Here is a 24,672-nt window from a genome sequence, read left to right on the forward strand (position 1 = left end):
GTTTAGAGCTTTTTGACATGAAACTTTTTGTATTTTCATACAATCATTCTCATGATTATTTTCATTATTTTCTTATCTAATTGTAGCAATGATTTATTTTTCAGTTAAAGCATACATAACTTGTTGCTCATTTAGATAATTGAGGAAAACATTAATATCTATTCGATTAGTATAGTGAAGTTGTCAAATTTGATCACTCAATTCTACGACGACTCTTTGATTCTCTTCATCTATTTTATTTGTAACTTACAATTCATCGATATCAGAGTCCTAATTTTGGAATTCTTAAAAGAGTTAGAAATTATTTGTGGTTTCACATCAATTGCCCATACATGAACTGCATTTACAATTACGTCAAGTACACTTGTCTTTACTGATTCCAAAACACGATGTTCTATATATTTCAAAAGTAAGCAATTGAATCATTGAATTGAAATCCTAATACTATGAAAACATGAATTAAAATCCTAATATTGTATTACTAAAATATGAATTATAAAATAAGAAATTTTTGTAACTGTATCTCTATTAAATTATAACATTATTATAGTAATAAAATTAGTTAGTTTCATCATTATAACTATAGAGAGGTTTTACTGTATCATTTAAACATTTTTAGAATTAAGATTAGTAAAGATAACTATATTTGAGAATATTTCAAAAAATTAAAACAAAATTTTGTGAATAATTTTTTTTTTTTAACCTATACATTTGAAATTTTGCCCTAAAATTCCCCAGCCATATATAAAACTTTTAATGTTGTAGTAAAATCACCATCTATTTCCCAAGCCTTGTCGCCATCAGCCATACACCACCGGCCGCAACACCGAAAGTCAACGAATAGCACATAGTGGTCGTGTGTCAGCAAAAGCGATTTCAACCATGGGTCACAAATCATGGCCGTTTCCGACTAGGATCTATGGCCATTTAGTAGCGTGCCGAAGGCCACCAAATTTAATGTAACTTACTAAACTAACTATTGAACTTGTTATTAAAGGCAAGCAACGGTGCGATCCCATAGGGAATGACTCAATAATTTCTATATTCCTAAAACAATAAAAACAACTAGAAAGCAAATGGAACCAACTTATAAACAGTAAATCTGACAACACGTAAGAAGGGGGTTTGTAATCCAGCCAAACTAAGCAAAAACAGAGAAATAAAATATTGTTTAAACAATCAGTTCAGGTTTCCAAATTCCACTAACAACATGCATTGGACATGACAAGTCCAACCGTAACCCACTGTTCTATCTCGGTCATTATGGACTACGAGACACTATGGAAAAAAACAAGCTCTGTTACACGACTCTCGCCTTAGTTTGTCCACTATGAAACAACTAAGTTGTCGAGTAGATACTAACCCTTGAACAAACCTAGAACAAAGCCTTTAAATTTAATGCATGCAGCTTACGAGATTAGGAGAATAGATCTCAAGCTAAGCAACAATCACGCAAGCTCCGGATATTTAACTTAAGGGTTAGTTATTCAAAGACAATCAGACCGAAACTTGTCCATAATCAGCTATCACATGCGTCACTCGTGAATAGAAAAAGGCACGATTAACGTTACACAATTCCTTATTCTAACAGGTAAACTTTGTGATTAACCAATTTAGCAGGCCCAAAACTAAATCACTTCAAAACAAGAATCACAGACAATTAAACAAAAATAAAATAAACTAATTCTTATAAAAAACAAGATTGAGAACAACGTTACTGAAGTAAGTACACCATGACATGAAATTAGCTTCAAAATCCCCTTGACATGAAGAAGAAATTAGCTGCCATCTTGACTAGAAAGACAAAAAACTCTAATAAATTCAAACTCTACTGGCTCTCTCCCTCGTTAACCCTAAAAATTCTAATAATAACAAATGTGTTTTTCCTAATTTCACCAGGACTCAGAAATTTCTTTCCTAGACTATTCCTAGAGGAAAGACTTTCCAGATGACAAAATCTTATCAAATATGGATTCAGAATTCGTCTCACAGTTTGCCCCGGATTCTCGCAATGTAAAAAATCTTCTAGGCTCCGTAACTATAAAAATTGTCGTCTAGGAGTTGTAGATGAATAGGGCTTTTTTAAATACGACCTTTCGATATCTAACGCTCCATTAGGCCCGGTTCGAATCCACATCATCAGCTAAGGCATCCTATCGACTAGGATTCCAGGTCACGGAAACTCGGATTTCTCTCCCATAATACCTTCCTGAAAGCTGATTCGTTATACTTATTTCTCTAAAGAAACTTTTGCGAACTCAGGAATATAGATCTTCCGTAAAAAACTCGAAAATCGAGCAATAGTCAAATAACGGAAAAGATGGGAAAAAGTCGGGAAGATCTAATCTTTTCTCAATTATTTCCTAAAGTCTATCCAAAAATGCCAAACTTACAAAAATAAGCTCTAATCAGCTAATAGGCAATTATCAAAACCATAACCGAAACATAACTATGGAAGGAATAACATATATCGTAATTATGCTCTTATACCATTTCACAACCAAGATCTAGCCGTGAAATGACAGATCTGTGGCCGTTTCATGGCCACATCTTGGTCGTGAAAAGGCCAGATCTTTGGTTGTGAAAACGCTAGATCTAGCCATTCCTAGTTGGTCAAAGGTCTTACTAGTGCACGATGGCCAAATCCCATGATGTGCACCATTACAACGATTGACGCCAGAGGCCAATGGTGGTGAGCAACGATCGTAGTGGTCTTGGGTGACTGGGGATATTTTGTTAACTTTTAAGTTTTTTTTTTTTTTGTTGTGGTTGGGGTGTTTTAGCTAATTTCTCAAATATATGGGGGCTGGGTAATTGTTATTGGTAGACATTTGAAGCAATTGTGTCAAAAATGATTTTAATTAAGGGCAAAAATAGGATAAAAATCAGATTACCTATTTTTAATCCCAAGGCTGGGGGAGGGTATCAGATTACCCCCCACATTACAGCAGTAAACACTATTGCAATAAAAGATTCCCGTAATATTTTATTAATTGTAAACCAAACATCAAATCTTGCAAAATAAACGAAGATTACCCCGTTATCTATATGCGCTCGATCCAAAGCAACCCTATTAAATTATTATTTATTTATTATTATTTTTGAAGAGATGGAAGATGGGTTCAAACAATGGAAATAAAATAATGAATATTCGCAGTTTTTTATTGGAAATTTAGTTTAATTTTTTAAACTACTGTTTAGTGTTTATAAGAGTTTGTGTAAGAACTAGGTTGCTAAAAGTTAAGTTAACTAGGGTTCGGCCCATTAGCCTATAGTAGTCCATAAATAGGAAATCAGAAACCCTTTATTTCCTCTTCTATTAAGATCCTGAATCTTACTCAAACGAAGTAAACCTAATCTGATAAGGCAAAGAAAACATCTTTCTTTCCTAATAGGGATTATCTCCCAAAGTAGGACAGTGTCTTACCAGTATTCAAAATAACTCCCGATAATCCTTCTTCCCTTAGTGTCTTATTATATCGCCTTTTAGCCTTGTGACTTGAGGTCAGAGTGCTACAGCAGACACCACCCTGGTGTTTTTCGTAAGCTTCAGCTGTCTCTTGTGTGCGTAGGTCCAGCAGATTGTCAGTGACCTAAACCTCACAGGTCAAACCCTTTCGTAACCTAGATTTTTTGCATCTACAGTTTGGCACCCATGGGACCTTCAATCATCTGCCAATGACGACTTGTAACATGAGAGGAGGCACGGAACTCCCTTCAAGAATATCGTTAATCATAAAGTTTTCATCATGATAAGAAAGTTTTTCTTTACTTTTCTCATTTGTTTATCGATTCACATGTCATATTATATCTATTCAAAAATCATTATTTGTTTTATGCATTATTATTCTATTCAAAGTGTAATATGACCTTTAAAATCAGAATTAATTCATATGTGGGTGCTCACCTCTTGACTCATATAATTATTCTTCTTTTCCTTAGTTCTTAGTGCTTCTATCTTTGCCTTATGTACTTTTTGCTTCTTAATGATAGCCAAACCTCTTCCACCATTCTTGATATTCGCCATAAAAAAAAAAATAAAACTCTGTCGGGCATCATAGCTATTTTATCGCCTCCACTTATTCTCCACCAACAACACCAGTACAAAGCCTCCGCTCCAACTTATTCTCCCCCACTAGCAAGTACAAGCCTCTGCCTTCAACTATTCCCCCCACTAGCACAGTCAAAGCCTCATGCTTAACTTATTCTCCACATTAGCACCAGTACAAGCCCTCGCCTCCAACCCATATCTTCCTTCAAATTCCCCTTCGAAAGTAAAAAAATCCCAAGATCTCAACCTTCTTTCTCAAAATTGAGCCCAAAATATCAGCTGTAGTACTAAAAAATACCCCATAAACATTCGTAGATGTAGTAAAGAAAACAATCAGTTTAACCCAAATCCCCAACATCTTTCAACAGCGTCGATCAAAGCAAGAAGCCAGACAACTTCTCTTGAATTCAATAATCATTTAGGAAAAAAGCCACTTCTGGTAGACATAGTTGCTAATATCAGTTTTAATACTCAAAGCTAGTTTTTATAGAGCCCTTTATATATATAATAAACCTTGTTCCAAAACGCGACATGGCAAATTTTTTTTGAAAGGTGAGCTTCATTCTCCCTCTAAACAGTGAGCCCAATCATGTGTTGTGCTCACATGCTTTGATACTCTATATATTATTATATTAAAACTTCAAAGTGCAACACTTTTCATGCCATTTAATGCCTGTTCCCAAAACGGACATGGCAAATTTTTTGAAAGGTGAGCATTCTATTCCTACCTCAAACAGTGAGCCCATATTCATGTGTTGTGCTCACATGCTTTGATACTCCTTAAGTTTTTTGGAACTCTTTTTTCTTTTCATTTGTTGAATTGAGTCAATGTCCCCACTCGGCTCGTCTGCCAAGTTGGCATTAAATAAGCAACACATGAATATTCGTTTCAATTGGCTCTACAAGTCCATTTGGCCTACTAAGGGTTCAGCAAGGATCTATTCATGTTGCTGAGACTTTTCATGCTATTATTTCCATTCAACCTCATGCTTTCAATGTATATGGGCCCCCTACGGCCAACACGTGTCACCAAATTGTTCTCTGGCATGGGGGACAACCTCACTCAATATGTGATGAATGGTTTTCATTCAACTAGAATTCCCCATTGTTCAGTCATCTCCATTTGGCTCATTCATCCATTAGTTTTTTCTTTTTTTTCTTTCTCCATTGACTTATTATTCATTTGGTTTATTACACATGCTGTCATGCATATTTTTTCTCCCTATGACTATTCTCCATTTGACTCACTCGATTTATTGTTGAAATGCACTCCATGCATGTCATTTCTCCATTTAAATTTTATTTTCATTTGGTCTTGCACATGCATGCCATGAATCACTTCTCCATTCGGCTCAGTCACTTTCAAACAAAATCGACAACCTCATGTGCACAACCTAGCTTTATTCAGCTTAATGGCTTAAAGAAGGATTGATTAAGCATGAAGTCGGTTTTAGGTCGGCCATCCCGGCCAAGCACCTTCATTCGGCAACATTCATCTCACCATCACGACCAAGCACTTGAAAGAATTCATGCTTATAAAAGTTAAATTGGTGCAAAAAATGGTATAAGGTCATATGACATGTTATTGAAACTAAAAGGGTGGAAATTGTTACCCTTTATGCTTTACAACTTTTGTAACTTGAAAAGGAGTTCAAGATCTTCAACAAATTTGATGAAAATCCTCAAAGTAAAGTCCACCGCAAGATGAAGAAGAGAGAGCCAGCCATGAGAGCTCAAGAGAGAGATTTTCAATCAACAAAACTCCTGTAATTCTTTCTCTTAATTCTATTAAATCACCTCTTCAGCATTGTTGACTTAGGCATCAGAGTGCCTACAACAGACACCACCTCAGTGTTTTCCATAACACTTACGCTTGTCTCTTCGTGTGTGCAGGTCAAAAGATTGTCCTAACCTCAAACTCACCGGATCAAACCATTTCTGTAACCGTAGATTTTTTCATTACAAGATTACCTCTAAATTATAGTATCAGGATATGTTATCTTCCCCTAATCAATTATAGATCGAAGGTTTTAAAATGGGTGTATGAATTTCTTTCTAAGCCTCAATATTAACTTTCTAAAAAAATATGTATTTTTTTTTTAACCTATAATTACAAGGAGGGCATATATTCTTTTGATATACCTTAAAATACAATAATAACAAAAAAAGATTTATTCAAAAAAATAAAAAGAGATAATATTATTTTAAAAATAATACTGAAATACATCAGGTGACTATTATATAATAAATAGTTTGTGGCATGTAAAATGATGACAACATATGAAATTTTGAATATAATATCATTGTAAAAAGTACTCCCTTGTTTTTTTTAACTGTCGTTTTGGGGTGTTAATTTTTTTCAAATAAAATGTTCTTTGTATTTTCTATGGACCCACATCTCCATTCTACACTTTTTGCCTCTCATCTTCTCTCTCCACTTTTTTCTATGGCCCATATCTCCTCTCTCTTTTTGCTATCTCTTCCTTATCTCCTCTTTCCACAATTTTCTATCACGACGTCCCCTTCTCTCTTTCTCTATTCCCCTCATCTCCTTTCTCTCTTTTATCTACTAAGGTTGTAGAAATGCAAAAAGGAAGGAACACCTTTCAATTAAAAAGTATTGCTATGATCTCTGTGTACTCTGTAACGTCTCCTTTTTTTTTTTTTTTTAAAGTAAAGTTGCATTTTTGTTTAGGTTATTGAGATTCTCAAACTGAAGTGCGCCCTTGCTTAATTTGGTCAGACCTTGATGCCGCGACTGGCATTACTCAATCTGAGTATCCAAAAGACGTGAGTGGCAGGTATTTCTTCCTTACTTGATAGCATTTTAATTGTTCCATATTGCCACTGTTTTGTGCTTTGTTTGTTTATGAAGTAAAATGTGTGCGACAAAGAAAAAACATATGGTTGATGTTTGCATTATTGTGTTCTGCAAATTGAGGTTCTGTAAATACACAAGCTGTAAAACGTGGAGATTGTGAGTCAGAAACTTTCGAATGAAGATTAGAAACAAATGAGGATATGGGTGTCTTATCATGTAAGTGGCTTTTTTGTGTTTTCTTAAGTTAAAGTGATAATGGGACATTGTTGCATAATAACTGACTCTTTAATTTATGAATGATTAGGTTTGAAGATAATCATAGAGCAACAATGAGGCCAAATTAATTGAACATGAGGTATACATGCATTGCAAATCAATATGGAATGGTGGATACTATTGATTTGATTTCTTTAGTTGATGTAGAACGCCCCCACTTGAGACGTCCTTAAGAACTGCGTTTGGCTTAAAGGTGTTATGATTTAGCTTTAACATTGAGTTTGTGTGGTTGAGTTGGTTGAGTGTTTGCCTTGAAAGTGGTTGAGTTGTGTGGAATTTTGGAGAACTTTCTCCAGTCTTCGTTGAGGTTCCTTCTCAGCGAACAGTAGTCTTCGCCAGCGGGAAGGTTGATTTTTTAAGGTAAGGCGTCGTGTGTACGGCTATGCTTATCTTCACCGGGGCGACGAAAGTTCTTTGCCCGCGGCGACGAGCGACTAAAAGTGTGTATGAGAGTTTTAGAATTTTTCCATAAGGGTTAAATGACCATTCTACCCCTAGTTAGCAGGAAAAGTGGTGGGTAAAAAGTAAGAGGAAATTATCGGTGGGAGAACTGGTTAGTCATGGGGGTGTGGAGTGTAATGCAGATCAAAGGATATAGTGGAACTTTCATAGACAGACTAAGGGCAAAGATTGGGAAGGGTTGATTTTTCTCATGAACTAAAAAGGGCTAAGGGAATAAACCCTTCATTCACTTCTTTCTCACGCCCATTCCATTCTCTCAATTCTCTCCTTTTTGCTTTCAATTTCCAAGATTCTAAAGGTGTTTAAGGAGCCTTTGAATAATTTGAGTATAGATATCATCTAAAGCATCTAAGGTAAGAATTTTGCTTAGATGTGGGTTTATAAGTTATATGAAGTTTATATGGTTGTTATTGTTGTGGTTGTTGTGTTGTTTTAGGGTTGTAGAGAGAAGAAAAGATAATACAGTGGAAAGGAAAAGTGTAGAGAAGTCACTCTTTTTACATAGGTAAGTAAATCAACCAAGTTGGAGATTGAATAAGAGTTTTTGAGTAGAAATGGAGTAGAGGGTTATATGCATGTATGAGTTGTTTATGCTGTTAATGAGTTGTAGAGATGATTCAGGTTTATTGAAGTATTGTTTTCACTGTATGAGAAGTGTTAAATCTCGTATTGAGTATTTTCCTTTTATTGAGTGGTTAAAGTTATGATGATGTTGGATGATAATGCTTGAATGAGGAAGCGTTTTCACTATAGGCTCATCAGGATAGATTTAAAGTTATGGAGGGAGTTTTTCTCCCATTTGGTGATTAAAGAAGAGAAGAAGAGAAATAGTTAGAGTTAAGTGAGTTTATGATGCAACTTGAATTGTTTGAGAAAGTGCTCAAAGAGAAGCAACGAAGTAGAGTGTAGGAAAGCCTTGAATTTTTTTTGTATAGACATGAATGCATTTTCTATGAAGTGAATAATGAGCAGAGTCACTATATAGCATTAATCATGCAATAGTTATGCCATTAGAAAGAGAGAGTAGGAAATTGAGTTGTGGTACTCTAGAAAGAGAGAGAAGAGAAATTGAGCACAGAAATGAATAAAGAGAAGTAGTGCTAGATAAGAGAATAGAGTATGGTGTGCGATGGGGAACCCGTGACTAAGGGTCTAGAGTATTTCCCGCATGTACGCCGCATTGTGAGAGAGTGGCCTATGAGTATAAGAACTGAGAAGTAGTGTAGCCCGTGAGCGTGGCATGCGGATGAAGGTCTATAAGAGGTTGTACCGAGGAGAGAGATATGTACTCATAGGCCAGGGTTCGAAAATCCAACGAGTCAACCAACCTCCTTCCGACGGCTCTTAAAGACGGTATAAGTCACGTAGAGTGGGACCTGTCGACCAGTACCCAGCGTAGCCTCCGGTTTAGATGGGGGCCGTAACCTTACTAGAGCAGTAATAGAAAAGAGTACGAGAAAGAGCAACTCAGAAAGATACTTATTAAAAGGCAGAGTAAACGAGATTTGTAGGACGGAAGACATCAGGAGAGAGAGGTTACGGGGATTGATGAGTAGATGCTTTTACTTACTGAGCCTTAGTTTGCTCACCCCGATGTTTTCTATGTTTGCAGGATCTAGGTGAGGACACGGTTCAGGCATGGGCGTCGTTAAGCGAAGAGAAAGGCTACCACTGTCACCCTGCTTTTAATGTTTCTTGTACATGATATAAGTTTTGTGAAAGAATGTGTATGTTAATAAAAGAAAAAAATTTGGGCCCAACTATTTTGGTGATTTACATGTATTTTACTATGCATATTTTGCTAATACCAAGTAGAAAACAGTTGTTACATGATGTCAATACAATTTTTTTTGCTTCATCAATTCAGTTAATTAGTTACAATATTTTCTCTTATACAGTACATGTTGCAAAAGAACAAAATAGAAGGTGCATCAAGACCGATTGTCAAAATTGAATTCTGGAGTTTGAATAATAGGAAAAATCAGCAGTGGGCATTGTAATGCATGATAACATGTGGAAATTGACTTTACTGGATGGTATGTGTCAGCTTCGAACACATTGCAAACTATCTTTATTCAGAACTATGTGTTGCTCGTGAAAATGGTGTTAAGAATCCAATGTTTGTCACTATTTAAGAACTTGACCACCTTAATGGGAAGATGAACAAAAATGTGTAGTGGGTGATTGGCTGATTCCTTTAATTGCTGAAGTCTATAAAGTGCCTGTTAGTATGGATATGTTCGCTGATGTTATGGCTTGCATGGCCGCCAGGAGATGACCGAGCCTTATACTCTTTGGTGAGAGTGATTGTTGGGGTGTTTCAGTTTTTTTAGTTGGTTGCTACTTTTATTTAGTTTTGGCTCAATTTTTGTGACTTTTGCCTATGTTTTTTGTTAGCCTATGCTGCGGGGCCTTTGGTAAGAGGGCAGGTGCTGCCCCAAGTTGGAGGTCATGGATTTGGTTACAAAACTTTTTGATTGGAGTTTCCATTCTTGCAGGAGGTGCTGCTTGTTTTTCCTATCATTGGGTGTGTGCTTTGCAGGAGTTTTGCTATGTTGAGTCTGGTTTTTGCTAGTTAGGGATTGAAGTTTATTGGACTTGGTGGTTTGCTTGAAGTTGTAGTTGTTGGAGATTGTTATGACTTTTTGTAGTTCTTTGTACGTTTAGGACTTTAACCTTTATTTGCAGTTGTTATTGCGGTTTTTGGTTGTCTAACTGTGCTTGTAGGCTTTTTCTATTTATTATTAGATACTTGTTACATAGACAAGTTCTTTCTTGTGTTGAGTCGGTTTTCACCAGACACTACTATTAAAAGACATTTATTTTAAACCAAATTTAATTACAAAACAAAAAAAAATAATTTTTTTTAGTTTTATTTACAAAAAAAATTAAAAAAAAAAAATTTACTTTTAAACAACAAAAATAAAAAAAAAAAAAAACAAAGTATCTTATCAGAACCCAATGAACATCAAGACAAAACAAAAATAGTCTACAATACTAGATAGGTCAATTGTAACAATTATTGACATTGTCCAATTGCTTCTCCAATTAACGTGGGGTCAACATCTAACTGCCTAGGAAGGCAATTGTCTCTCCAACCTATGTTTTTCATGTGGGAAACTGTATATTTGTTCGAACCTTAGCTTTCAAAATTGAAATCATACATGATTGTAAAGTTAAAAACGTATGATTCAATTTTGTTGAAGAGTATTCATCAAATGACTTCTGAACAACCTCTATGAGCGCATCTACAAAGTTGGGCGCCAATTGGTATTGTAGTCCCTATATCGCATTAAAAAAACCAAGGTCTAGAACATTCATATCTGGAGAATTCGGAGGTTGATCAGATAAACATATGTCGAAGCCATCCTTGGCAGCATTACTTTGAAAATACTCATCATCCAAACAATATGAGGTTTCGCATTGTTGTTGGATAAATATTGGACTTCCTGCATCAAATCTTGGCCCCTTATCTAATAGCTAGTAAGATTTTCTCAACTATGTAAGATCGATAAATTCTTTATTGATAAAATTGATTGTGTTAGTCTCCATGGTTCCAGCATAACCATTTTTACTACTCCTCAGCAGGTTAGGGTGGGAACGTAGCATCATATCTTGTTCTGTTTAAATTGATATTACTCTTGCTTTTAATCTTGCTTTCATTATTCGTTTTTAATATTAGTAAACTTTTTAGTCAAGTGTTAATCTCTCCCACAAATCCAAACAATTTCGGTTTCTCAACTTAAAACAATTAGGAAAATCAGTAATTAGCAACCAATTCCTCTGGGAACGATACTCATTATCACTTTATACTTTGGTGAACTAGTACATTGCCATTTTTGATGTTGAGTAACAACGAATCAAGTTTTTGGCGCCATTGCCGGGTTGATTTTTTGTGTAACATTGAGTTTTTCTTGTGTTAGCTAGTTGGAGTTTATTTATTTTTTTGTTCTAATTGTTGTTAGTTTATTTTTGTTTCTTTTGTTGTTGTGATCTCAATTTTTTTTTCTCTTTCTATGTAGTTTATGTCGAAGAGCAAGACGTCAACCAGTGGTTCCTGTTGACCAGAAGATTGAAAGAACTACTAGAAGACTTAACAGAGAGAAGAGTACGAGAAGCTACTAGTTGAACTAGAGGCCATAGTTGTTGAAATGGTAGAAAATAGAACATTAAGGGAATTCTCAGTTCCACAGATGATGGCAGTGGTTCGAGCATTATAGACCAGCAGTACGAGCCAACACTTTTGAAATAAAGCAGCAATCATCCAGATGATCCCAGTCGGTACATAAGTTAAGGGAGACTTGAAGGAAGATCCAAATAGCACATTGCAAACTTTTTAGAGATTTGCAACACCTCAAGTCAAGCCAAAGTGTCAGATGATGCATAGATGAGACTATTCGTTTTCATTGAGGGATAAAGCTAAGGGATGGTTAATGGCACTACCATCAGGAACATACAAATGGAACGAATTAGTACAGAAGTTCGACCAAATTCTTCTCCAGCAAAATCAGCGAAGAGAGAAATGATATCACATCTTTATAGGAAGAGTCTGAATCATTATATGAGGCTGAGAAAGATACAAGGAATTACTAAGGAGGTGTCCTCACCATGGGTTGCCAGTTGGATGCAAGTCCAAACATTTTATAACGGATTGATGGTTAATGTGCAAACTATGGTGGATGCAACATCGGGAGGAGCTTTAAAATAAACCATGAAGAGGCCTATGAGGTACTTGAAGTATGGCAAGCAACAACTATCAAAGACCTAATGAGAGGATGCAGCCCAAAGAAATCAATGGGTCTTCAATGAATGATATACACGACCATTTTAGCCCAATCACGCACTTCAGAAACAGTTGGGAAATATGCAGGTAAACTCTATTCAAGACCTCAACTAACTTGTGATTTTTGTGCAGGTAGTCATGTGAGCAGTGAATGTCAAGTGGAGAACATGTTGCTTCAGCGTCTTTCATCATCAGAACTGGTTAACTACTAGTAGGAAATCAAAAGCAATCGAACAATCCATCTCCAACACATATAATCCTGGTGGGGGAAAAATCCAAACAGTCTTGGGCAATCAGAATCAAAGAATCAGTAGAACAATCAATGGAACCCAAAGCGCACCAAGAACCAGCAGGGGTGAACAATAACCAAGAGAGCAAAGAGTGGACAAAACTGAGGACATTTTGGGAAGTTTATGCAGGAGACCACAAGGCTGAACAAGACCAGGACGAATTTTAGAAACCAATAGGCATCCATTCAAAACTGAAAGTACAGGTGGGTCAATTGGCTGATAAGCTAAATAAGAGACCAGGTTCCTACCAAGCAACATAGTGGACTAACCCACGAGCAAGCAAATGCAATAATTCTGAGGATGGATAGTCTTGGAAAAGGTGGAACAATCAGGGAAGAAGAAAGCCATCAAGGGAAAAGGAAGAGTCTGATGAGGAAGTTGACGAAGAAATAGTTTCTGAAAGAGAAACTAACCAGTTCTAGGAGGAAAATAACAAAGCGGAAGAGAGGGCAAAGACAAAGAAGAGAAAATTGCCATTCCCGAGATACCACAGAGTTAGCAATCACACTCCTCTTGTGCCTTTTCCTCAAAGACTCAAAAAGAGAATCAAGATAAGTAGTTTTCCAGAATTCATTGAAATATTTTAAAAAACTACACTCAACATTCCTTTTGCAGATGCATTGCAACAAAGCGAGCTACAGCAAAATTTCTAGGAGATTTTATCAAACAAAAGGAGTTAGAAGATGAGGAAAAGTGATGCCGAGGGGAGTGCAGCGCCATTCTCCAGAGAAGCTGTGCCAAAACTCAAAGATCCAGGGAGTTTACTATCCCTGAATTATAGGAGACATTATTTGATACAGTTTTATGTGATTTAGGTGCAAGCATCAATCTAATGCTTTTTGTTTTCAAGAGATTAGGAATTGGTGAAGTGAAGCAATGACCATGTCGTTACAGCTTGAGATAGATTCATCAAACATCCGAGGGGTATATTGAAGATGTGTTGGTGAAGATGGACAAGATTATCTTTCCGGCGGACTTTGTTGTATTGAACATGGAAGAGGATAGGAAATGCTTTCATTTTGGGAAGACCATTCTGGCCACCAGAAGACCTCCATTGATGTGCAAGAAGGAAGTTACTGTTAGAGTCCAAGATGAAACATAAGTTTAATGTTTTGAGGCTATGAAATTTCAATTGAGTCGATTCATGCTTTAGTGTAGAAAGGTAGATAAACAAGTAGCAGAGGCTATGAGAGAAAAACACCGTAACACTCTAGAACCATGTATTGCCAATGAAAACAATAGAGGTAGGTGAGCCAGCAAAAATGAAATGTGCCAGATTTGTGGAAGCACTTTAGCCGATGTTTGAGAGCCAAGATCTAGAATTTGAGGAATTTGATTTGAGAGAAAAGAGAAGGAAGGAAAGAAAGGAAGAACCTCCAAAACTGAATTGAAACCTTACCTTCTCACCTTAAGATGGTATCTGGTGAATCCAAAACCTTCCCAATAATCATCAATGCAAGGTTGAGCAAATTGGAAGAGAAGGTTGATTCGGGTTTTAAGGGAACATAGAGATCAGTAATTGGTTGGACTATTTGGATATTAGAAGCATCTTCATCTTTTCGCATGCATAAGTACTTATGGAAGATGATGTCAAGCCTAGGGTACAACCACAACGGAGATTGATCCTTCGATGAAGGAAGTGGTGAGAAAGGAGGTGGGTGAAACTTCTAGATGCGGGCATAATTTATCACTTTCAAACAGTCCATGGGTGAGCCGGTGCAAGTGGTATCGAAGAAAGGATGGTATCAAATGATAAAAAATGGAGCAATGAATTGATACCAACTAGGACAATCATTGGTTGGAGAGGTGTGCATGACTAAAAAATTGAATGAAGACAAGGAAGATCATTTTCACTCCTTTCATCGATCAAATGTTGGAGAGAGATTGGCAGGGATGCTACTATTGTTTCTGGAGGTTTTTCAGGATATAATCATCAAATTGCATACTCCTGAAGATCAAGAGGAAGACAACTTTCACTTGTCCATGACACCTTTGCTTACAGAAGGATGCCTTTTAGATTATGCAAATGCACCGACATATTCAAGGATGCATGTCGTCTATCTTTGGTGACAATGGTGGAACGGTTCATAGAAGTCTTCATGGAAGACTTCTTTGTTTTTGGTTCATCTTTTGACAATTTTATCTAATCTCTCATTTTTGTTTTGCAGCGATTCAGGAGATGAACTTGGTGCTCAACTGGGAGAATTGCCACTTCATGGTACAGAGAAGGAATAGTATTCGGTCAGCTCTCAAAGGATGGCATCAAGTGGATCGAGGAAAAATCAGAAGTGATCGAGAAGCTCCACCACTGCAAATGTTAAGGCAATTCAGAGTTTCTGGGGCATGGGGGTTTATAGACGTTTATCAAGGATTTTTTTTAAATCTCTAAACCCCTTTGAATTATGATTAAAGATGTTGTTTTAATTTTGAAATGAATGCATGCATGTCTTTCAAACTCTAAAAAAATTATTAATGTTTGCACCCTACGTGCATTCTCGATTGGGGACTATCATTGAATTGAGTGTGATGATGCTAGTGATTGCACTAAGAGTAGTTTTAGGACAGAGGAAGAACAAAGTGTTGCATGTAATCAGTATGTAGCAAGACACTCACTGATGCATAGTTAAATTACACCACTACTGAAAAAGAGCTATTAGTTGTGGTTTTGCATTTGACAAATTTTCGTTATTTGCAGGTGCTAAGGTGATAATCTACACGGACCATTCATCACTCAAGCATCTTTTGGCAAAGCAAGAAGCAAAAAACAGGGCTGATAAGAGGGATCTATTACACAAGAGTTTGCTGGAGATCCGAGATAAAAGGAGTTAGAAAATGTAGTGGTGGATCATTTCTCAAGGATTGAAAGACCAATTCAGGGAAGTGAAAAGGAACCCATATCAAGACACTTTCCCGGATGAGAAATTGATGAGAGTGAGAAGAAGCACCGTGGTATGCGATTTGCAACTACTTGTATCGAGAGTGCTTCCGAATGGCATGAACTTTCAGCAGAAGAGGAAGTTTTTCTACTAATTAAGTATTACTTCGGGAAGAACCATTTCGTATAAACATTATGTTGAACAGATGATACGTAGGTGGTTACCGAAGAAGGAGATGGAGAGTATTCTACGAGATTGCCATGAGAGAGAAGTGGGTGGTCATTTTGGAGGAACTAGGACAGTGGCCAAGGTCCTTCAATCTAGATTTTATTGGCCAACTTTTTCAAGGATGCCTCGGATGGTTAGGAATGTGATCAATGTCAATGAGTGGAAATATTCAAAGAGCGAGAGATGCTGTTAAATAGTATCCTAGTTGTTGAGCTGTTTGAGAGGTGGGGAATTGACTTCATGGATCCTTTCCAAAGTCTTAGGAACATATACATTTTGGTAGCAGTGGATTATGTATCAAAATGGGTGGAAGCAGTTGCATTGCGTCCAATGATGTCAGGGTGGTGGTTATTTTGTGAGAAAAACATTTTCTCAAGATTGGGGTACCACGGGCAATAATCAGTGATGGAGGATGCATTTTTGCAATAGGCAATTTCTCAAGATTTGCCATGATGTGGAGAAAAAGTAATTTCCTCCCTTGAACCTATAAACCCTAAAAGAATATTTAGAGCACCATGGCTCTGACCCAAAGGGAGAGTATTTCGTCTCCGATCATTTCTGGCAGACTGTTATCGCATGACAACCATTGAGACAAAAAATAACAAAGTGGCAGGAAGGAACCATCCTTACCTCTTGAGATATGAAGACTAATCCTTCTACTCTGCAATGTCAAGCGAAACACCGTTTAGAAGGCAAAGAAAACAGAGCTCACAAAAGCTTTCACTCTCTCTGAAAAGTATATTATTGTGACTTTGACTAAAGAGAGATTGGGGTTTTATAGTGAGGGAAGGGCGCGCTTTGGTTTCGCGAAGTCAAAACGATGTTTGGGAGGAAAAAAACACATCTGATCGTTGATTGCGACCATGTGTCGGATCAACAGGAGAGTTACCGTCACGCCTCGAGAAACCAGATCGTCATTCCCTTCATTGAAAACACTCAAGAACAACGGCTCGTTTCCCTCCACCACATTAATGCACCCACGTTGCATTAATGCTTTGATAGAATGTCGTTTCAACATGGCTCGATTTTAATGCGCATGGTTGGCAATTTATGCGCAAAAGACACGTCTGTCAGAACAAAAGGTGTTCCATCATTGCACCAGCTGAAAAAATGCAACGGAAACATCGGAAGGAGTGTTATAAAACAGCTCTTCACCTTATGTCAGTCGCAAAAAGTGACGTGAGTTTAAGCTCATCCCGTCATTCGAGAAGCGACGTGGTCAGTCAAGTTCATCTCAGACAATGAAGGGCGACATGATTTCGACCTTGATAAGCATCAGTCACGAGTGACGTGACTCTTCACCCTCAAAAAGTTAAGTGTGATCAGGTCATGAAATTCAGTCCAGGTCGGGGAACATTATTATGGCACGGGTACCTAAAGATAGGTCGTGACCCAAAAGGTAAAAAAGCCCAGGTCGCCCACAAAAAGAAACGTTCTTCGCCCCCTTTGCACAACCAGGTCGATCGACAGCATCTTTCAAACGCATCAAATCGAGGCATAATATTGTAGTTTCTCAAATATTAAAAACTAGGGGACTTCTGTTTGCCTGGAAAAGTAGGGCTGAGCGACGCCTTGTTAGCAAAAGTGGTAAGAGTTTAGGTAGGTCCTGCAATCATCAGATGCAACCACGTCGCATGCTGACTGTGAGAGCATGCTCCTGCTGTTCAATGGGTGATGCAGGACAACGAGAGGCTAGAGGCGCTCCACTCTAACTCTCTAAAACAAACTGAAATCACTCGACAGGGTGAAAACGAGAACGGAAGGTTATGCACGACAACCTGACCCACTTCCAGATTCAGTAATCATTACCCCAATTCAACCACTATAAATAGAGAGCTCCTCTCACCGTTTGTGGATTGGCTCATTTTTAATTCGAATTAGCTAATTTCTCTCTGAAATTCACATATACTCTTTTTCTCTCTCTTTGTAATAACTTGTAAGTCAGGCTCGTTTGAACGTGACCTAACCCTCAATTAATCAATATAGTGAACGTAGGAATCGTTTGTTAAGAATCGAACCACTTTAAAACATCACTTCTCCATTTTTACTCATTTGTACCCCCATTCTGTGTGTTCTGAGCCAACTCAGCATTTCCCACGTGCGTTTAGTTTGTGTCAAAATCAAGCATCAACATATCTATCTTTTTTTTTTTTTTAATTAAATTGAATATCCAATATCGTTTTGGAATTTGGTTGGAAAAGGGTACCTTAAATCATATAATAGCTAGGACCTTTTTTAAAGGAGTTATTATGAAATTACTTTAATAATAAATGGGTTGGTTTAAAGGAGTTATTATGTATTTTTGTTATAAACCATTTAGTTTCTAGATGATTTGTTTATTAAACAATATTGGAGTAACAACTTTTTAAACCTACTTTTAGGTATAAAAATTATATTATTAAAATTCAGCGAAATTATTTATATTATATTATAGATTATGAGGACCTGCCAATTTTAACCAAATTTTATCAAACCTAGACCAATTTTAGCCCAGTCACTAAGTCATACATAAGATTCCTGAGTACACATTCATAATGGGCTCAAATAAACAAGTACTTCTTTTACCCACTTACGCATAGTACAGGGTTCACTCTGAATCTTGATCACAATCAGCCAATATTGAGATTCAGATTGATAAATTGAACCAAAATAAATAAATTACCTACTTGCTACTATGTCGATTCATAATTTGCATATGGCAATAAATCACATTGCAAAATTATATCACTACGTTATAAGTTTATCTTTCAATGTGGACAAATCTGTCATTTTATTATCGACACCGAATAGTGGAGTATCATATATACATACAAATTATATGTTGTTTGTAGATGCTTGGTGGATACCACAAAGGCTAGCAAAGAGAGTCCTCGAGCGCGAAAGAGAAGTGAGCAATTTTATATATAACATTACTTTGGGAAAAGAACCTCTACATTGCTGATAAGATAGTTCACATTCTTCATCTAAGCTCAATGTTCTAAGTGCTGAGACTTAAAGAGAAATGACATATTTATATAACATTAATTTGGGGAGAAGGGGATATGTTCAAGTAACATTACTCTTCATCTGGGCCATATTGAATGCCTGCCAGTCATAATCTAAAGTTCATATGAGAGTAACATTACCTCTATGTTGTACAAACAACCTAAAATAGAGAGAATTAAAAGAGTTTCTTATGGTGAGTATTACTATTAAGAAATTTTATTATGTTTAATTTTTTTGTTTAGTATGTTGGGTTGGTACGAGAGAAAATATGAAGCTTAGAAGAGATTTAATACTGGTGGTCAGGTATTATTCACATTTCACATTTCTTTATTTATTATTTTGGGGTAATCCGTAATACCATAATCTCTTTAATTTTCATAATGTGTATTTATATTTTTAAAATTTTGAACATTTAGATTGTACTGGCACGGTGAACCTGACTGAGTGCGTACAGGCACACTACAATTCTAGTCTAATTCTTGGATACATTTTCCCATGTCGGAACTTGCAAGAGCCTTGGCCAACACTAAAGGAGATCATCGGGGGGATCTCTTGACAAGGCAAATTGCTCACCTGAGACGTTGTCTTGCCCCGTCGAAGATAGTGGCAGTTGCGAGGCCTATATCATCGCATCCTCTTGGTGCTCGCAATAAGTAATAATCTTGGCCTGATCCAAGCTTTTACTTTGAATATTTTGGAAGAATTGCTTTAAGTTTGTGTTACAGGTATATACAAAAGGCTCACTTTGGCAACACATACCTGAATTTGTTGATGGTGCAATAAACCACATTGTTAACATGGCAAGGGCTCTAGGTGAACAAGTGAATGGAGGAAGCCAAACTGGCCCATGTGATCATGGCCACTACACCGATCCAAGAGAGGTGGTAGCTCAGTCTCTGCGCACCTTGAACGTGCCAATGGTGCTGACACGGGCACTCATTGGGGCAGAACAAGTTCGAACAATTGTTGAGCGAGGGAGGCTGCCTGAGGACATAAATGCAACACACAAGATAATGAAGAGGATTGAAGTTGAAGAGATGGGTGGATGCTACTGAAATGGTGGTGACTTGCACCAGACAAGGATGGTGGTATGTTTAACCTCAAATTAACTAAATAAGAATGTCCTGAAATTTTTATTTATGAGAATGACCTTGATCCGCATTTTGCTCGTAATTCCCGCGTGAATCACTTTGTTGCATCAGGTATACCACAGGGATTGTACTCTGCATGTAAGAACACAAGATTCATTGGAAAGTGATGCTAATCTCAAATTATTGCTTCCTCTGATAGAAATAACAGAAGGCATCTACCTCCAATATGGTCCAAGGTCAAACATTCTCTCTTAAACTTGAACTTCATTACTAAACTTGATGTCGAAGTGATTCTGATTAGTAGATGTGTTTTAATACCATTTATTGTTAATATGATTTTCCTTTGCGATAATGAGATTTTTCACAAATCCTCACAAGCCAACTTACTTGCACTGTCTTGTCCTGACCCTAAGACAAATGTCACCACATTGCTCAAGGCTTCTGGGTAGTGCCGGCCCCTCCAAGAGCCAGCCAACATGGTAAAAATGTGTTTCACTTCAATGACTTATCGTATAAATAGGGCTTTGACAGAATGGTAAACTTCAAGCTAATGTTCTGAGGGATTAATTTGCCGACAACTAATACTAGGAAAACAGAGATGACATTGAAGAGATGTCTAATAGCAGTGGACACCTAAGACTACCTTTGGTACTTAGAAATGATGATCAAAATATAACACTCATCAACGACGTACTTTAGGCTTGTTATGTTGTATTGCCGGATCAATCTATGCAACTCCATATTTTCAGAACATATTAGCTTAGATTAATGTCTAGAAGTTGAATACTTTAACTCTTTCCTCTTCCTTGCAATGATAAATTTGCTAACAGTACTTCTATGACGGCTTTGTCTCTTGAAAGGAGATTTCATCAACCAGCTCTATGGCACTGTTCAGTCTTACACTCATCGAGGTATCTCGTGTCCATTCAAAATGTTGTATTGACTGAATCCTTCAATCTAGTAACACTCTGAATCTATAAAGGAGCACTGATAGACGAGAAAAATTCTGAAGCATTATAAACATTTAAGCCTAATATATCAAAAAAAAATCTGATTATTCCACTTGCATCTTGAGGACCTGCCTATGGTTTCCTATTGTAGCCACAGAGAACAGGGGACCTGGGACATTGTGAAGGTTCCAAATTCTCATCCTCATAAAAAGCTTGTGGTAGAAGAAATGCATGCCTAGACTAAAATTATGCAGAATTAAAAAATACCTTTTGTATAACACTCCAAACTATGAAATTATGACAGAAATAGCTTGATAGGAAATTTTGGCCACCTAATGAATTAATGATAGTATCACCTATGACTCAAAACTGATAGAACAGAGGACTTGTTTTACCAGGTGCTTAACATGGTCTCCTAATTGACCCGCATGATCAGAAAGCCATAGCAGGTCTCCTAAAGCTAGTGTGACAAAAAACATGTGGTTGATTGTATAAAAAATGGACTCAAGAATATCCACCACTTTTCATGGAAGAACATGTCGTAAATACCTCACATGTAGAACAGTGCAGGAACCGTCACCCACCACACGTCTGAGATCATGAAAGTTCCTGAAGAACCAATGAGTGACTCTAAAGGATGTGGAAGATCTTTCTTTAAAGTTCTCCCTAGAGGAGGCTTCAAGCTAATGGGGAGCTTGATGTAGCAAACAGATAGAAAAAACTCATTGAAGCCAGCACCCAGAAGGCTTCCTTAAATGGCAGTGCCCAGTGTCACTCACACTCCTAGTAGAAGGCAGATGCTATTGTAACAGCTATCGATTGCTATGATAGCAACAACATATCACAAAGAAGTTACAAAAAACAAATCCAGAATGTGATGAAAACAACAGGATTAAGTATAGGCTTGACCAAAGTAGGTTCATATTGGTTTTTGGAATATGAACACTTTTTGGTAATTGATGAAGAAAAGCAATCAAGAAGGCAGACAAGTAAGAAGAAAGGCAAACAAGAAGAAAAGGAATTTAGGCAAATTTCTAGTTTGGAATTGTATTGAAGATATTTGTTTTCCTTTACTTTGAGTTTTACTAGAAAGAAGAATTGGTTTAGACTTATTTAAGTTAATAGGAGAAAATTTAAATTAAAGAGTTCTATTAGGAATAGGAAATGAATCCTAGTAGAATAAGAATGTCTTATTTTACCTATAAATAAGTGAGGTAGAACCAATTCAAGGTTATGAGAGAGAAAGTAAAGAAAGAGAAAATGGAGGATACAAGGGATTTTGATGTAAGGGTACTACGTTATCGAGTAAATATCAAAGGGGATTAACACCATGGAACAGGATGCGCCAAGTAAAGGTACTAGGTTGATGGTGTGATGAAACATTGTATCGTATTTATTATAGTGGAAACCCCTCATTATGGATTAGGGAGTTATGCCGAACCACGTAAAATATGTGTGCCTATTTTATGTTTTATTGTTGTTCCTTATTTTATGTTTTACTCCTCCAATTTAACATGGTATCAAGCTTATTTTCTTAAGGGACCTACGGGAGAAGGCCTAAGGAAGATGAAGCAAAAATTGCTAGGTGATGGTCTGGAGAAGTCGGCAAGGATTGACGAGAGAAAGCCATCGAGACTCCAACCAAAGGTGGAGATGAAACTTGGGGCCTATCAGAGCAAACTATCCTCGACCCGACTCATGCCAAATGCCTCAAGGGAGAGGGCGGCAGGATGACCTGACGACAAAGTGTCATGACTTTGGGTGGGAGAGAGTGTCGACCCGAGCACCGAAGCAAAGAAGGTAGGCAGGGTGGTCAACTCCAAAATTCTCATATTCAGGCAGGAAGGAGGTTCTGAGAAGATGAACCTGAGGAAGAAATGAGAGACTCTAACACGGTTGGAGAGAAGAAGAAGCACTAAGGATGGTAGGGAAGAAGAAGAAAAGCCAACACTAAGGGTGGAAGGCTAAAGTTGTAGAAGAAAGGAGGAGTAAGAGAATGAAGAACAAGCTGAGAAGATGAATTACCAAAAAGGTTCAAGGAGGAGTGTTGGAATATGAAAACTTTTGGTAATTGATGAAGAAATGCAATCAAGAAGGAAAGGCAAGTAAGAAGAAAAGGCAAACAAGAGAGAGGAATTTAAGTTTTAGCAAATTTCTAGTTTAGGAATTTGTAATTGAAGAATATTGTTTCCTTTTACTTTGAGTTTTACTAGAAAAGAAGAATGGTTTTGACTTTATTTAAGTAAAATAGAGAATAATTTAAATTAGAAAGAGTTCTATTAGGAATAGGAATATGAATCCTAATAGAATAAAATGTCTTATTTTACCTATAAAAAGTGAGTTAGAACTAATTCAAAGTTATGAGAGAGGAAAGTAAAGAAAGAGAGAATGTGAAGATACAAGAGATTTTGATGAGGGTAGTACATGCATCGAGTAAATATCAAAGGGTATTAAATACCATAGGAACGGGATGTCTGCCTAAGTAAAAAGTACTAGTTGATGTGTGATGAAACACTTGTATCGTATTCATATATTATAGTAAAAACCCTCTCATCGTGGATGTAGGCGAGTTATGCGAACCACGGAAAATATCGTGTGCCTATTTAGTTGTTATGTTGTTCCTTATTTTATGTTTTACTCCTCCGATTTTCAAAATAGATCAGAGTAAATTCAGATTCTTAACATGGTTCAGAGCAATTGGTTGTATTACTGTACAATCTTAAATTGGTAACCGGTTCGAGTTTACAAGAGACAGGAAGCAATCAAAAGCTGCCCAGTAATATAGAAGATTTTGATGCAATAATATGCAACAGTGGAAGTGAACTATATTACCTGTGGAGAGATACGGTGGCTGATTTGGACTACGAAGCCCATGTAGAAACAAATGGCCTGGTGAGAATGAGAGATCAATGGTGATTAGGCTTGCAAGGGCAGACATGAGCTCAGGTGATGACATGGTAGAGAACGTGGATGCGTGTGGTTCCATATGCTAGTCTTGCAGCAAAAACACTAGGAGCCAATGTAAGATTTTTAGACAATGTTAAAAAATACTGATATAATTGCAGGTAATACCTTGACAGATGCATTTTTTGGTAACAAAATAAGGACGAATTTAACATACAAATGGCAGACTCGAAGAGTAGATGACCTTCGCCAAAGGTCCGATGAGAGGAATCCCGATGAACCTGTCTACCACATAGCACATCAAGGTTAAACGTGGTACCACTTTTTGCACAGAAAACAAGCTCTAAGGTTCGAACTTCTTTCACTGCATATCATAATATTGTACAGAATCATCAAATAAGACCAAGAATCAATCAGTTGTAGTAGTGAAAATTGAAATCTCCAGAATGTTGTGTGTTGCTACCATGTTCCGTGCAGGTATCTACAATTAGGTGGGGAAATTGATCTTTCAAAAACGAGTGTTTGTGAGATAGAGGAGACACAGACTATGAAAACTGCTGGCTGGCCTCCAAAAGACTATAATTGTAGAAGGCACCGTGGACTGTAGAGTGAGAAACTTTCATGGTGAAGAGAGTTTTAAAAACAAAGATTCAGTTCCACAAGACAGCCCAAACATTGCCATGTGGACGGGAAGTATGAAGCCCACGATATCTTTGCAGCTCTGAAGGTTCTTGAGATCAAGTGATTATGATCTTTAATATTTTCCTTCAAGTGTTATATTCTCATCGTTAATGCAAAAGCACGGATATAAGTACTATAATACAAGAATATACATCTCAACTTGTGAGATATTTCAATTGTACAAGTACAACAAAATACTAATATAGAATAACGTGGAATGTAAATTGTGTACATGCATAATTCCTATTAAATCTTAAAAACAATTGAAATGACA

At 37.0% G+C, this 24,672-nt stretch overlaps 1 pseudogene; it reads left to right on the forward strand.

Moving 5' to 3' along the window:
* The first annotated feature begins 18,321 nt into the window (after positions 1–18,321).
* LOC116106629 lies at positions 18,322–24,324 on the forward strand (annotated as a pseudogene).
* Positions 24,325–24,672: the final 348 nt, after the last annotated feature.

This window comes from Pistacia vera, unplaced genomic scaffold (genome assembly GCF_008641045.1).
Source record: "Pistacia vera cultivar Batoury unplaced genomic scaffold, PisVer_v2 Contig52, whole genome shotgun sequence".
NCBI classification, from domain to species: Eukaryota; Viridiplantae; Streptophyta; class Magnoliopsida; order Sapindales; family Anacardiaceae; genus Pistacia; species Pistacia vera.